Source organism: Branchiostoma lanceolatum, chromosome 5 (assembly GCF_035083965.1).
Source record: "Branchiostoma lanceolatum isolate klBraLanc5 chromosome 5, klBraLanc5.hap2, whole genome shotgun sequence".
NCBI classification, from domain to species: domain Eukaryota; kingdom Metazoa; phylum Chordata; class Leptocardii; order Amphioxiformes; family Branchiostomatidae; genus Branchiostoma; species Branchiostoma lanceolatum.
Window position 1 is genome coordinate 10,202,982 of NC_089726.1, and position 13,055 is coordinate 10,216,036.

Consider the following 13,055-nt stretch of genomic DNA (forward strand, 5'->3'; position numbering starts at 1 on the left):
TTCTGTTTGGTGACGGCTCGTCGTGTTGGCGGAAAACCCCGCCTCAGGGTAGCGGTGCATCGGACAACAAAGTGCCGAATCAAAACATCACATTGCATGTCTGAATCCACTACTAGGTTCTAATACTTGTACTAGGCCATAGGTGAACGTAAAATGGTACGCGCTGTCTTGTAATTATTATTCTATGATGCGCATCACATACAGTAGTATGGAAGCGACGGCACGAAATGAAAATATTCCCAATCCAACGGGATGAATTCTGTACGTAATTATACAAACATGCATTTCATTGTTTGTGTTTTGTTTTCAGTTGGCTCGTTTCTATTGAAGAATTGGAAAGATTCGTACAATACCTTCGTTCAAATGAGCAGCAAATATCACTGTGAATTTTTTTCACAAACCTGAAAATATATATTCATATTTTGTCTGTTCGCGCTTTCCGAAAACGTTATGTTCGAAGTCTAGAGTGTAAAAGCACAATTTATGCCTAAACCCAATGCACCATGTGGCCAATTGACTTGTGTGTACCCGGGCGATTAGATCGTGTGGTCTGCATGTATGCCTACCCAGGAGTGTTAGTGGCAGGGCTGGTTCATTTCTAGTGCTGACAACAACTTCGCTTTCTTTTCTTTTTAACACGATCTACTGATGTTGCCGGCTGTAATGTAACACTTAGCTAAACCTCTCTTTCCTCTCTTTCTTTTACACGTCCTCGGATATTCATTGATTTTGATTAACTGCCCCGAGCCATTTTGTGTAGCGTCCGGTTCTGTATAGAACTGTAAGCTACACATTTGGAATACTAAATACTCTACATACGGCGTAACAACGACTTTAGATTGACCAACATTTCTTTCACTCTGCATGTGAGCGTGTGTGTGTGTGTGATTGTTTCGTACAATATAGTAATCACGTCAGTTGTAGTTCTTTGGAACTTCTCACTAGGACCGTTGTCATGAGAAATACTGACTTTATCTGATAGTAACATCCTTCATTTGATTCTCAGTAGAATATTGGCACTAGTTGATGCCCGACATCTATATTTCACTGGCACGAATATATGACTTCATTGTCAGACTGTCTGTCGCATTCCATTCATTATATCCGGTTCTTTACATTCCCAATTGTTTAATTACTTTTCTCTTGTGTCTGTACGCCGTGTAACTGATAAATAGGAAGACTGCGTTGTTTCTACTTCATCCAAAGGGACTAAAGTCTTTTCTTGGCTTGTCTGTCTGCCTGTGCGCCAGCGCGTGTTAGTGTGCATGGGTATGTATGTGCATGTGTTTGTGTGCATGTGAGTTTGTATGTGTGTGTTTTTATGTCAGTATGTGGGTGTGTATGTATGTGAGTGAGTGTGTGTGTGTGTGTGTGTGTGTGTGTGTGTTTGTATTTGTGCGTTTTTATGTCAGTATGTTGGTGTGTATGTATGTCAGTGTGTGTGTGTGTGATTGTATGTGTGCGTTTTTATGTGTGAGTGTATGTGTGCGTTTGTTTATATGTGTGTTTTCATGTCAGTGTATGTATGTATGTATGAATGTGTGTGTCACCGTCATACATCATCAGTGCTGCTATTGTGGTCTGTGCGACAGGATGAGGCGTATGGGTAAGGGGGTGAAGTCTGTTATCTCTGATTACTGCGTTCTATATCGTGGAAACTAGCTCTATAACAGGTTTGCTGCTTTTGTCGATAGAACCAACTGAACCGAGTTAATGAGACTGAGACTTTAAAGAATGCCACCTCAACTGTATGATCATCACAACCGTAGACACACTCGTTTTCTAGTGATATCGATGTTATACCAGGCTGGTAGCGTTAACGAACGCCATAGTCTTCCAGCATCAGTGGTATCAGCTTATTAGAGTGCGAATTGCCCGAATTGAATTGGGAGACAGAAACGGCAATGTAAAGTGTACAATACTGAAAGCGATGTTGTTGTGTAATGTATTCAGCACCAGGGACAGGGATAACCCGGGCTGGCGGAATATCATTCGTCATCAAAGATGAAGACAAAACAGTCCTAACAGACGCCCCGCAGCGCTAGACGGCACAGTGGCGTCAGTGTGAAGGTCCTTAGGCACGACTACATGGAATAGTATTGACAGTGGAAATTTTTAACTATTCAATCATAAAGGACGGGCATGAGAGTGTGACCGTCACTCACGCGATGTAAAAACATGTACTGTTAGTGGGAATAATATTCAACATTGGAAATTCTGTGATAACTGTTCGGTTTGCCGTAGACCTGAGACAGGGGCAGTGATAACAGGACGTATCTCGTTTAGCAGCGAGACGGCATTGCCATGGACGGTCGGTACTCATTGTTATGGTTGTGTGACGTCATCCTGTTGGAGACACGTGAACGTACTGTATGCTAATGTTGAAACGTCGTCATCAGGGCGCACAACTGTGTCAGTGTTGATATACCTCAGGCATTGTCACACACACACACACACACACACACACACACACACACACACACACACACACACTGTATGTAATAAATCTAACAATGCAACAATCTACACATGCTTCTATTGCTATCACAGGCCGCAAGGGAGACTCAACTCCAGAGGAGAGTGTTCTGGTTCTGCAGATAATATTTTTCTGCATCCAAAAGCATAATTGTAATGGTAACTTGATATTGAACTTGATAGTCAACCGTCGCATTATACAGCATCAATATTTTGATAACCCCCCAACTGCCCTTCGGATAAATTCCAGCTAGGTGTAACATATTATATGGCGAACAACCATTGGTCAAAATTCAACAGGGGCGATGTTAAGAAATTTTGTGTTGAGCTTAAACATTACCTTTGTTTCTGGATACTTGTGTGTCTACTTATAGCCTTAGTAACTTTATTTTCTTTTCAGACTTTGGTCTCTGGCCATCATCCCGTTGAATCCCATACTTAAGATCTGATAAAATGGGAAATCTAGAGCTGATCTTGAAAATGATGTTCATAGTGCACGTGTGTGTGAATAGCTGTTCATCAACTTTCAGCCTTAGCCACTTAATCTCACCGCTTATAGATGTTATCGTAGGTTGCGAATGAACGTCTTCTATGATTTCAGACCATGTTGTTGAAAGCCTGACTCAAAAGAAGCCGACCACCCATTTCCTTTGCCACAAGCTGGAAAACTCTGATACAAGAAATTACATCGCTTTCTCCGTGCTGCCGATACGCATAAATCCATCCTACGCTTTCAGTCAAGTCATCTTCTCAATCAATCAATCAACCGCGAGACCCGAGATTTGCGTGAAGGAAGTTTTAGATGGGGTTTGATATACTACGTAATATTCTTTTATCAAAATCATGTGTCCTGTGTGAACTTAACAAAAATTGCTTGAACAAAATTTCAAAAGAAAACACATTGACATGCACAGCAAGTTTCCTAGAAAACGGAATGTTCTGAACTTTCGGAAGATCCTGCCTCAAAGTACTGAACTTTTAGGAATTGTGCCAAATCATGCAGGTGACAGAATATGTGACAGAATATGACCGCAAGTGCACAAAATCAAATTTTGTACATCTTCCCATGCCACAATTCTCATCAAGTCGTTGATGGGTGTGGATGTGAGCGGTCGGTACGCAATGCAATCATACCGAATGACACAGATTTCGACTGATGCACTCCGATTGACTGGTGCAGCAAATTGATGATTATTTTGTGCAGGTTGATCCCATGTCGAACAAAGTTTCAGACTGTTATGTCACTGTGTGTTCAAAGCGACCCTGATGAAATTGTGAGCGGTGATGTTTTTTTATAGCGAGATACCACTTTGTGTTGTCAAAATCAGGACGTTAGTTTTTATGTGTGAACTTACAATAAGGTAAGACTGGAATTGCGGTTTCACGCCTTTGTAACCGAATTTCATTGTAATTCAACTGGTTAATGGATGGTAAGCCTTCATCGGTTTTGCACATTTTAGACATTAATGTTCCGTTTAGTATGCATGACGTCCTCAAGCGTGGAGCCAACATGGATATTGTAAGTGTTTTCGGGAAGATGGAGGCGTCAACATGTAGACAATTTTGTATTACAGAATCTAATCGGATTTTGTCGATTACCCGATTTTTCAACTGAGGGGAGAAACGTGAAGCATTCATCAGAGAACATACTGCATATGGTAGACCGATCACAATTGCAAGGGGAAACGTTCTCACTACAAAAAAAGAATATGGCCACAGATCTGAAGCTGGCGTATGTGTACATACCAATCCATGTATATTTGTAAGTCATTGGTTTATGGCAATTGAAGATGGAATACTCAAATCGTGATGCTTTGTTATCGAAACATCATGAAAACATCTTTCTTTTCTTCGAAAACAATCTCTTGGCATATTACAGTTTGCATATCACGCATCACCGCTGTTGATTACCACTGACGACACAGCACAGACGTAGAATATCGAAGACTGTTGCCGTGCATTTCTGCACCATGTATGAAAACATGGGACCCAAACATGTTTAAGTATTCGAAGCCTTTAAATGTAAATGTCAAAAAGGTCAGAGAATTCCAAAAGGCTACCAGTGACCTTGTCAAACACAGTTTGGTTATGCGTAGGTCCCGATTGAAAAAAAAGGGCCCCGTCAGGTAGTTGACGGGCTGGGTTGGGGTTTTTTTTTGCACTTTCATGCGTGACCCCTACGTGGCCGCGTGGGACACCCTGCGGCTGCAGGGCTCCTTTTGGACACCGAATCATTTTAGACCGGACTTAAAATCAACGCGGAAGCCGGTAACAAATAGACGCCGTGAGCTAATCGTGCGAATAATACCGGGAGGTAGTCGGCAGTCCATCGGAACAAATTTGTGTCTTAGGGGACTACACCCCCTACGGCCACCGGTGCAAATGGGACCGTAACATTAGATGCCTTCACTTCACGCGTCAGGTAGTATTGAGGTGATTTTTGTGTTTGGAGCTCGGGAGTTTGTAGCTAGTGCCTTGTTGTATTCGCACGAAGGTTCATCGGTGACGGTAATTGACATAATGATAAATTTGCGGTGTTGGATCACTAGTAAAAGCGGCTTTGTTCAAACACATCATTACAATTCCATGATAAACGCTAGAAAACAATGTTATGCATTGAATAAGAAGATCCCAGAATGTTTCCATACAATATATTGTATGTGATTTAGGCCTTTTCGATACTTTTCCTTTGAGATTATTTGGGTTGGAGTTAAGTGCATCTATATTATAGTTGATGTTATTTTGCATGGCCTAACAACATCATGCGAATATTGCATCGCTATGACGCACACGTTTGTTATTCCAGTCTGGCCCCGGTATCAGACAGGTCATGTCGGCATCGCAGCTACCGTTTTACACCAGAATGGTGTTTGATTGGCGGTTATACTGCGGTACAAGAATCCCTCACACCCGCGACACTCGGAGTGACCCATTACTGAGACGCCATACTCTCGCAACTCATTCCAAGCGGCCTTAACTTCTGACCTGGGCTGTAATTGGCTAACTCGGTCCCTGTAGTTTGTATGTTATTGCTGTATGTTAATTGGGTTTGGCGTTACATTAACTTATTTTAAGTAACACCCCATCCGTTTTCCTCATTGTTTTGTAGGTTAGGTTATTTATGTTTTTCTTTTGATAATTACATTACCTAATTTTGTTCCAACACTGCTTTTGATGTATTATATCCTTTTATGATTGTGTTTTGCACACGGGTGTGCCGTACTTGTGCCACCGATAATAGAGTTCAAAGTAGACCCATCAAGTCACTATGACACGGTGTCGTGCTGTTCACGAAAATAAAATCAGCTTATCTAAATTCGTCCTGCTGAAAACCATTAGGCGAGATGTCGAACTGTCACGCTAGTGACGGATCTCCATTAAGATTGTACAGGACGAGGTAAAAATGGTTTCTAGTTGACTAGATGCGCACATCATGGTCCGCCATGCATCAACACAACGTTCCACTGAGACAGGTTTGCTATAACGATATCTGAACAGAGTTTATGCATTGTTTATGCATCAAGCTCTAACATAGCTGTCGGCCCTATTTGTCATTGTAGACTTCTTTGTTTTCATGTCGTCTTTTAACTGATTTTAGACTGACAAATGGGTATAGTCTAAAAAGGTCATTCGGGACTAATCGTTTCCTTGTTTTCCAGTCTATACAGGTACGAAGCAAAGCTATTCCCTAACAGGCCTCCCTGGATGCTTCTGCATTGTAGTCATAAAATGATAAAAGGTTCATAAGAACGTACTTTCTTTCCGTGCTACAGCAATGATTTACACACCAAACTCCGGCGCCGCCCGGCCACCGACTGGCTTAGTTATGACCCTTTGTTATTGCTTTCAGTAATTCCAACGTCCGCGTGAGTTGTAGAAAATGAAAGCTCCCTCACGAACTGTCTCGTCTCTGTCTGGACCTAACGCCCATACTTCAGGTCTCCTTGCACAACTTGCTTACATTCCACCAGGGCGGCGATCTCGCTGTGACCTAAAATTTGACAGATCGCTCGACGAATTTTATGTGTAAAAAACGAATTTTTTTACGATTTGTGTATTATGTGTCTTTTTCGTCATACTTAAACATTTTGCATGATATTTCAATTATGAAATCAAGGGATACACACGTCCAATTTAGGTCGCAGTGCGATCGCCGTCTGGTGGCCTTAGACAACTGTCCAGACAAACATAAAGACGTGTGTTCATATGTATTTTATTTGCACTTTTCTGGTAATGGCGTAGCTTTTCTACTCTAGAATGAGGTATGTCGTCCCCAGTTTTAAGGGAAACACGTCGTGGGGTAAAGGTCAGTGATGTGTTATAACTGTCACATTCTGACAGGAATACATTCATCTCACGGATGCCGCATTAGCTAAGTTGATACAAAGTCGGTACAAGAGGTCGAGGTTGTAGGCCAAAAACGTTGGCACCCAATATAATCCCTGTAGCATGTAAATGTACGTGCATAACACGAGTACACAATGCGTTGGAGTGTGCGTTGGCGCCGTCTTTAACAAGACCATCGCTATCGCCACCGACCTTGATGTGACATTTGATAAATTGATATGCTCGATCGTATGCTGGCTCAGACTGTTCTCAGACTGACAAGTTGTGTCCATCCTAATTTGCATTTTTTTATTACCACATATCACAGTCCCCACTAGCACATCTGAGGTACAAAATCTGTAAACCTGGAAAGAATTGAGCCCTGATCTAAGAAATGTTTTATGATTTTCTGTTGAGATAACCCCCAATGTCTGGTTTGCTCACCTATCCTGGCCATATTTCATGTCCCTCCCCAATATCCTGCCAACCCAACTGAGTCTGATATCTGAATACACAAACCGTATCCGCTACACTGACGGGGTTTTGTGAGGCCATACGGAGGGGCGAGTTCACAGTACTTTATCAACCGATTATTGATATTTTAAATGGTTGAATTTCTACTGTGATAAGTAAATGAATTAGATTGAGATCAAACATCATTCGAGGCCTGCTTACTGATTATCGGTATTTCCATATGTTGGCATACTTTTCTACTCTCCTTGCCCTACCAATGATACATAGTCAAAGATTGGATCCGGTGCGGTTGGTACAGCCCGTTGTCCTTTTGTATTATGTACAGGTCACCGCCTGTGGTTTCGTGGGATTCCAGCAGGACTGCCTCGAGAACTGGACGCTCGTGATGTCCATGCAGACATGTTGTCGAGCCTCTTTCCTATAGCCTGGGTACCAACCTAGTTAGTTTACCGGGATCCCATACTCTTCCTTAACATAGGGGAGAGTACGGGAGCCACGACACACTAACTAGGAGGTTAGGAGAGAGTATAGGGCCCCGGTTATGCTAAGGTCACAAATCCCAAACCGGGGCCCGGCCAGGCAGTTTGCGGGAACGAAAAGTATGATATAAAAAAAATTAAAAAAACACAACAAAGTTGAAAGAATCATGAGCACCATTTGCGTATATTCTTGATATGAACTGTTTAGTTTTCGTTCACGCCAACAGCCCGGCCGGGCCCCCGTTAGGAAATGTGACCTTAGTATAAACTAACTAGGATGGTCCAAAAATAATTACTCAAGCAACTGGATCGATTTTGAAACAGTCAGACGTTTCAGACAGTATCCACTATCTTTCGTCAGTGACTAACGATAGGACTGAGAACACCAGGTTTTATACCAAAACTCTGAATAGATATGTTAATGAGGTTAAGACAATTTTGGGATGTCTTGAAGTAGTCTTTAAAAAAAGGTTAATTCAAGACAAAGTTTTATGCCAATAGTTCAATTAGCTACTGTTGTTTTAGTACAGTAAAACAGTAACTAAATGTTGCTTGTCCGGGGGTGGGGGGTGGTGGGCAGTGCATTATCCCAGGTGCCTGACAGTTGAACGCGTAGACCCCCTTTCCTGTTGAGGGCGGGGTTGTACATCCTCTCATATATTGCTTCTCTGACTCCCCGTTCGAACCAGCGGGCTTCACGACCTAGGATGTCCGTGGATTCGAGATTGAATGAGTGGTTGTGTTTTAGATGGTGGAAAATGGCAGAGGAGTATCGGTTAGCGCTCTTTCTGCAATGTTCACTGTACCTTTCTTTTAGTGGTCGACTTGTCTCCCCAATGTACGTGTTGTTGCAGTTCGGTTCCTCACATTGCAGTTTGTAGATGACATTGGCTTTGATGCCTTTTTCAGGCCTGTCTTTTGGATGGACCAGTTTCTGCCTGAGAGTTGAGAGTTTCTGCCTGAGAGTTGAGAGTTTCTGCCTGAGAGTTGAGTCCTATCGTTAGTCACTGACGAAAGACTGTGGATACTGTCTGAAACGTCTGACTGTTTCAAAATCTTATCCAGTTGCTTGAGTAATTATCTTTGGCGTATCTCATTACCTGGATGTCAAACCTTCATCAACGTAACTAGGATGGTACCCAGACTACCTTCTTCTCTGCGCTCTCACTGGTCGACTTGAAGCTGCTGAGTCATTGAAGCCTACAGCACCATAAAGCATGGAGCCATGAGGTATGTGATACTAGGCTGATAGCACTCTACACATTAATAGTGCGTATGCATGGCGGGTACGACAGGTGTTTAATCTGTAGACAGTGTAATATCGTTACAGTTTATTTCTTCTCCCTGTTTCCAATTTTGTTCTTGTTCTACCATAAAGATGAGATACCTGTTTGTAAATCAGTCTTGCGCTGAATGATATCAGTTTACGGCAAATTGAAATTTAAAGCAGTCCATCGTAAAATGCATATATGCTACCCCAGTAGCCCATGTGAACACGTATGCACGTTTCCGAGCATACGAAGCCAAGCAAGCAGAAAAGAGAAACTCGCAATTTCCGGCGCCGACGTTGATCTAGGATAACACAATGATTGCGTGAGGTCCACAGCTTCCTTGGTTTGATTGCGTTTGGACAACAAGTGCTCATAAATGCCAATGTCGTGGCACTGGACCACAAAACACGGCCATACCGAGGCTGAGAGCTGTCCACTCGCGCGTGTTGGTCATTCGTTAAACGGTCATTTAAGCGAGCGCAGAAGGCAATCTTGGGGAGGGAAACAGTTCATTTCCCGGTGCCAGGGGGCGGTTCATTCTGGAACGATCTCGGAGGGCGTCTTTTGGTGTCATTCTGGAGGATGCATGGGGAGGAGAAAGGGGGGGGGGCGGTGTAGAATCCATCGCTAGCATCCTGCATTCTTTAGCACACCCCCACCCCTCACACTGAAATCCGCAGGAGTGAGTCACAGCTTAGATGATTTCACAACAGCTCGATGCAACTTGCCAAAAACGTGAGAAAACATAAATTACACATTATGAAAAAGGCTAAACGTTACATCACGATCACTGAAATAATTGGAACCTTTCCAAATTATTTTCCTTGGTGTCTTTTTCCATAATCTCATTTACCAATTCAGATGAACTTTCATGCTAAAAATTCATACATCATCTTCCGAGATAAGTTTCTTCACCCAGCTACTGCTTTGCGCAGCTTTAGCTTATTAGTCATCATGAATCTGCTCTCTGACTCTCACGCTCAACAAACCTGCGACGTGCAGCCCTGTTCGACCTGCAGAAACACCCCGTGCGGACCTTAGCTTCTTGGCAGCTGTCTGGCTAGCCGGCTGTGCTTGGTGATCGACCTTACCTGATCCGTACTTACTTCTCGACAAGATGGGAAAATTGGAATTTATACCTCCAAGCCAAGTGCCCCTTGGTACAGTCGGCCAAGAGCCAAAGAAGTTGGAATACATGTAGCTTCATAGATATATGTGCAGACTTTCAAGCTCACACTAAAAGTGACTTAACGGAACCGTAAGAATTACAGCCTGGTATCCAAACCTCATATTGTAGCTGCCGAGTCTCTTTCGTTTTTCAACACGAAAGAGCCTTTGCAGGTGTAATAGGTTTGGATACCAGGCTACAAGCATTATTCCTGTAATGCCGGTCAATGAAGCAATTACACACATGGAAGCACAATACATTATCATCAGAACATGTACAACACATCTAGATATCCAACCCATGTGATATACCCTCAGATTATCTGTGTACAGAAAAATAGATAAAATGCGTCTATGAAGGTTAGGATTCCAAGTGATGACTTACACAATACAAAAGTTAGGCAACAGCAAGTAAATATGAATGACTCCAGCGCTCTTTAATTTTCAAATATTAGGAGATGGTCAACATGACAAGAAAGTGCCAAAATATGTAAACATGCCTTGTTGTAGCCTTGATTGTACTTGAATGTAGAAATGACACTAGCCATGACTGTAGTTTTAGAAGGGAAACTATCTTGGTTCGGTAGTTGTAAAAGTGGCACCAATGTGGTAGCCATGGGTGTAGAACAGGGGCGTGGCTTATTGTGTTCGACTGGAACGGTCCACTTGGTACGTGATGCCAGTCTACCACAAGTGTCACTGACTTGAATACAGGAATAAGATACTTGTTGGCTGTGATACCACGATTTGTCGTTTCGATGCTTGTTGCAACGTTTATGGTGTCTATTTTAAAATTTAGCCATCTTGTTTTTACCCATCTTCTTTTTTCACCCTTTTGCATTAACTTTACTTGCTGTGGCCTTTGTCCCTTTCTCAAGCAACTGGACGGATTGTGTAAACGGTCAGACGTTTCAGATAGCGTCCTTCGTCAGTGACTGGTAGATACGTACAACGATTCAATGACTGGATACAATGATTCAGCTCTTTTTTCCCCCCAGATTTCGTACCACTTATGAGAAGTGTGTTATGAAGCGGCCCATTCATTGATTAATGTGAAGCACGCCACCCTGTGCTGATCCGGTGCTGATTAGGGGGTGTGAGAGATTATTGCCGGGGCAATGAGTACCTTGTGACTCGACATGAAAAGCTCGTTTTCGTGGTGCTTCTTTTGTGTTGTTGGATGCATGTGTCACAACATGCCGTAAAATCGGCACATGGGGACGTGTGTCGTAAAGCAAAATTTATCTATATGACGTACTGTAATGGTTACCTTATTTGGAAAGTTCAACAAACGGGCAGGAGACCAATTTTTGTGATGAAGAAGGTAAATTAAAAACGGGAGCGCTGGAGTGGGAAGGAACGTAAAGTGGGAAGGTGGCATGAATCACGGTTTATTGGGAAAAAGCAATCAAAATGGAATTGGAGGGATGCTAAGATATTGATTGTATTAATATCGAAATAAAGGGAGTAATTCTTTGTAAACAGCCCTCGAAAGACTGTCTGAACAGACCATAAAACGTACATAACTGTAGTTCAGGGATATACAAGGTTGCAAATTCACAGCGCTACGTCTGAAAACACTAATCTACCGATAGTTTTGCTATGGTTATAGATTTGTTGCCCACATTTGATTGTCAAGGTGACTAGAGGCTTTTGCGCTACGTTGATACGTCATTCCAATATTGTATCCTTTGAGAATGTCACAAGTCGTCCTGTAATTGCGTTATATGTTACAGGACAAATTTCGCCAGTAATATGTATACATGTTATGCTACGGTCACATTTGCACCGCTGCCCATAGGGAGAGTAGTCCCGGCCGGGCCCCGAGAGTAGTCCCGGCCGGGCCCCGAATACACAAATTTGTCCCGGTGGAGTGCCGGACACCAGAAGGGTACCTCTCTTTGTTACCGGGTCCCGCGTTGATTTCAACTCCGTGTTAAAAACTTTTAGGGCCCCGGCCGTGCCCCGAAAGTAGACCGGTAGCCGTATGGTGCCCCACGGAGCCACGTAGGGGTAACGCCCGAAAGTGCCAAACCAACAGCTAGCCCGGGAACTGCCCGGCAGGGCCCCTTTTTCCAATTGTAACCTAAGCATTAGTTGATGTGATGTGATGTACATTTATACATGTGACTCGACACTTTATGATGCCTTGTTGAAGTGCAAGATGCATTTCTATCAAGAATCATGCAACTGCTACAAAGTTCAAACTGCCTGTCCTGAAATGCAAACCAGTCCATATGATATACAAAGACAGCAAATTGAGCTACATTGCCACCCCACCGCCTTAATTGCCGAGCACATCTTTAATCGTGTTGACTACTGTGGTGATAATCACCCCAGAGCTTCATCTGGAGCTTCAGCTGCCGGGATTAGAACGTCGTGCGAGGAAGAGATAAGGCGGGACCAGGGGAGGGATTAGGGCACATCCATCTCCAGCTAATCTCCCGTGATTTCATGGCCGGCTCTCCCCTGTACGGAAACGCCCACAATTCGGCTGAATCCTCAGAAGTATGATTTCCAACAGAACTGTTTGGCGCCACCGGCCTTCGTGGAGATGTCGAGAACATTACTGCTCACCCCATTCCACTAGGGCGGCGACATCGCTGCGGCCTAAATTGTGAAAGCACTCAACGACTTTCATAGATAAAAAAAATATTTTTACGCTGTTTGCGTTTTGATGCCTTTTCAGTCATACGATTACATTTTTCATGAAATTCCAATCACGAGGGTTACACAAATCTGATTTAGGTCACAGCGAGATAGCAGCGCGACATGTCGACAGCCATCTTGAGGAATGGGAGCCTCAACTACTGGCAGATTGCGTTTCAAGTGGGAGTCAAAGGATACCAACAGCAACATGCTG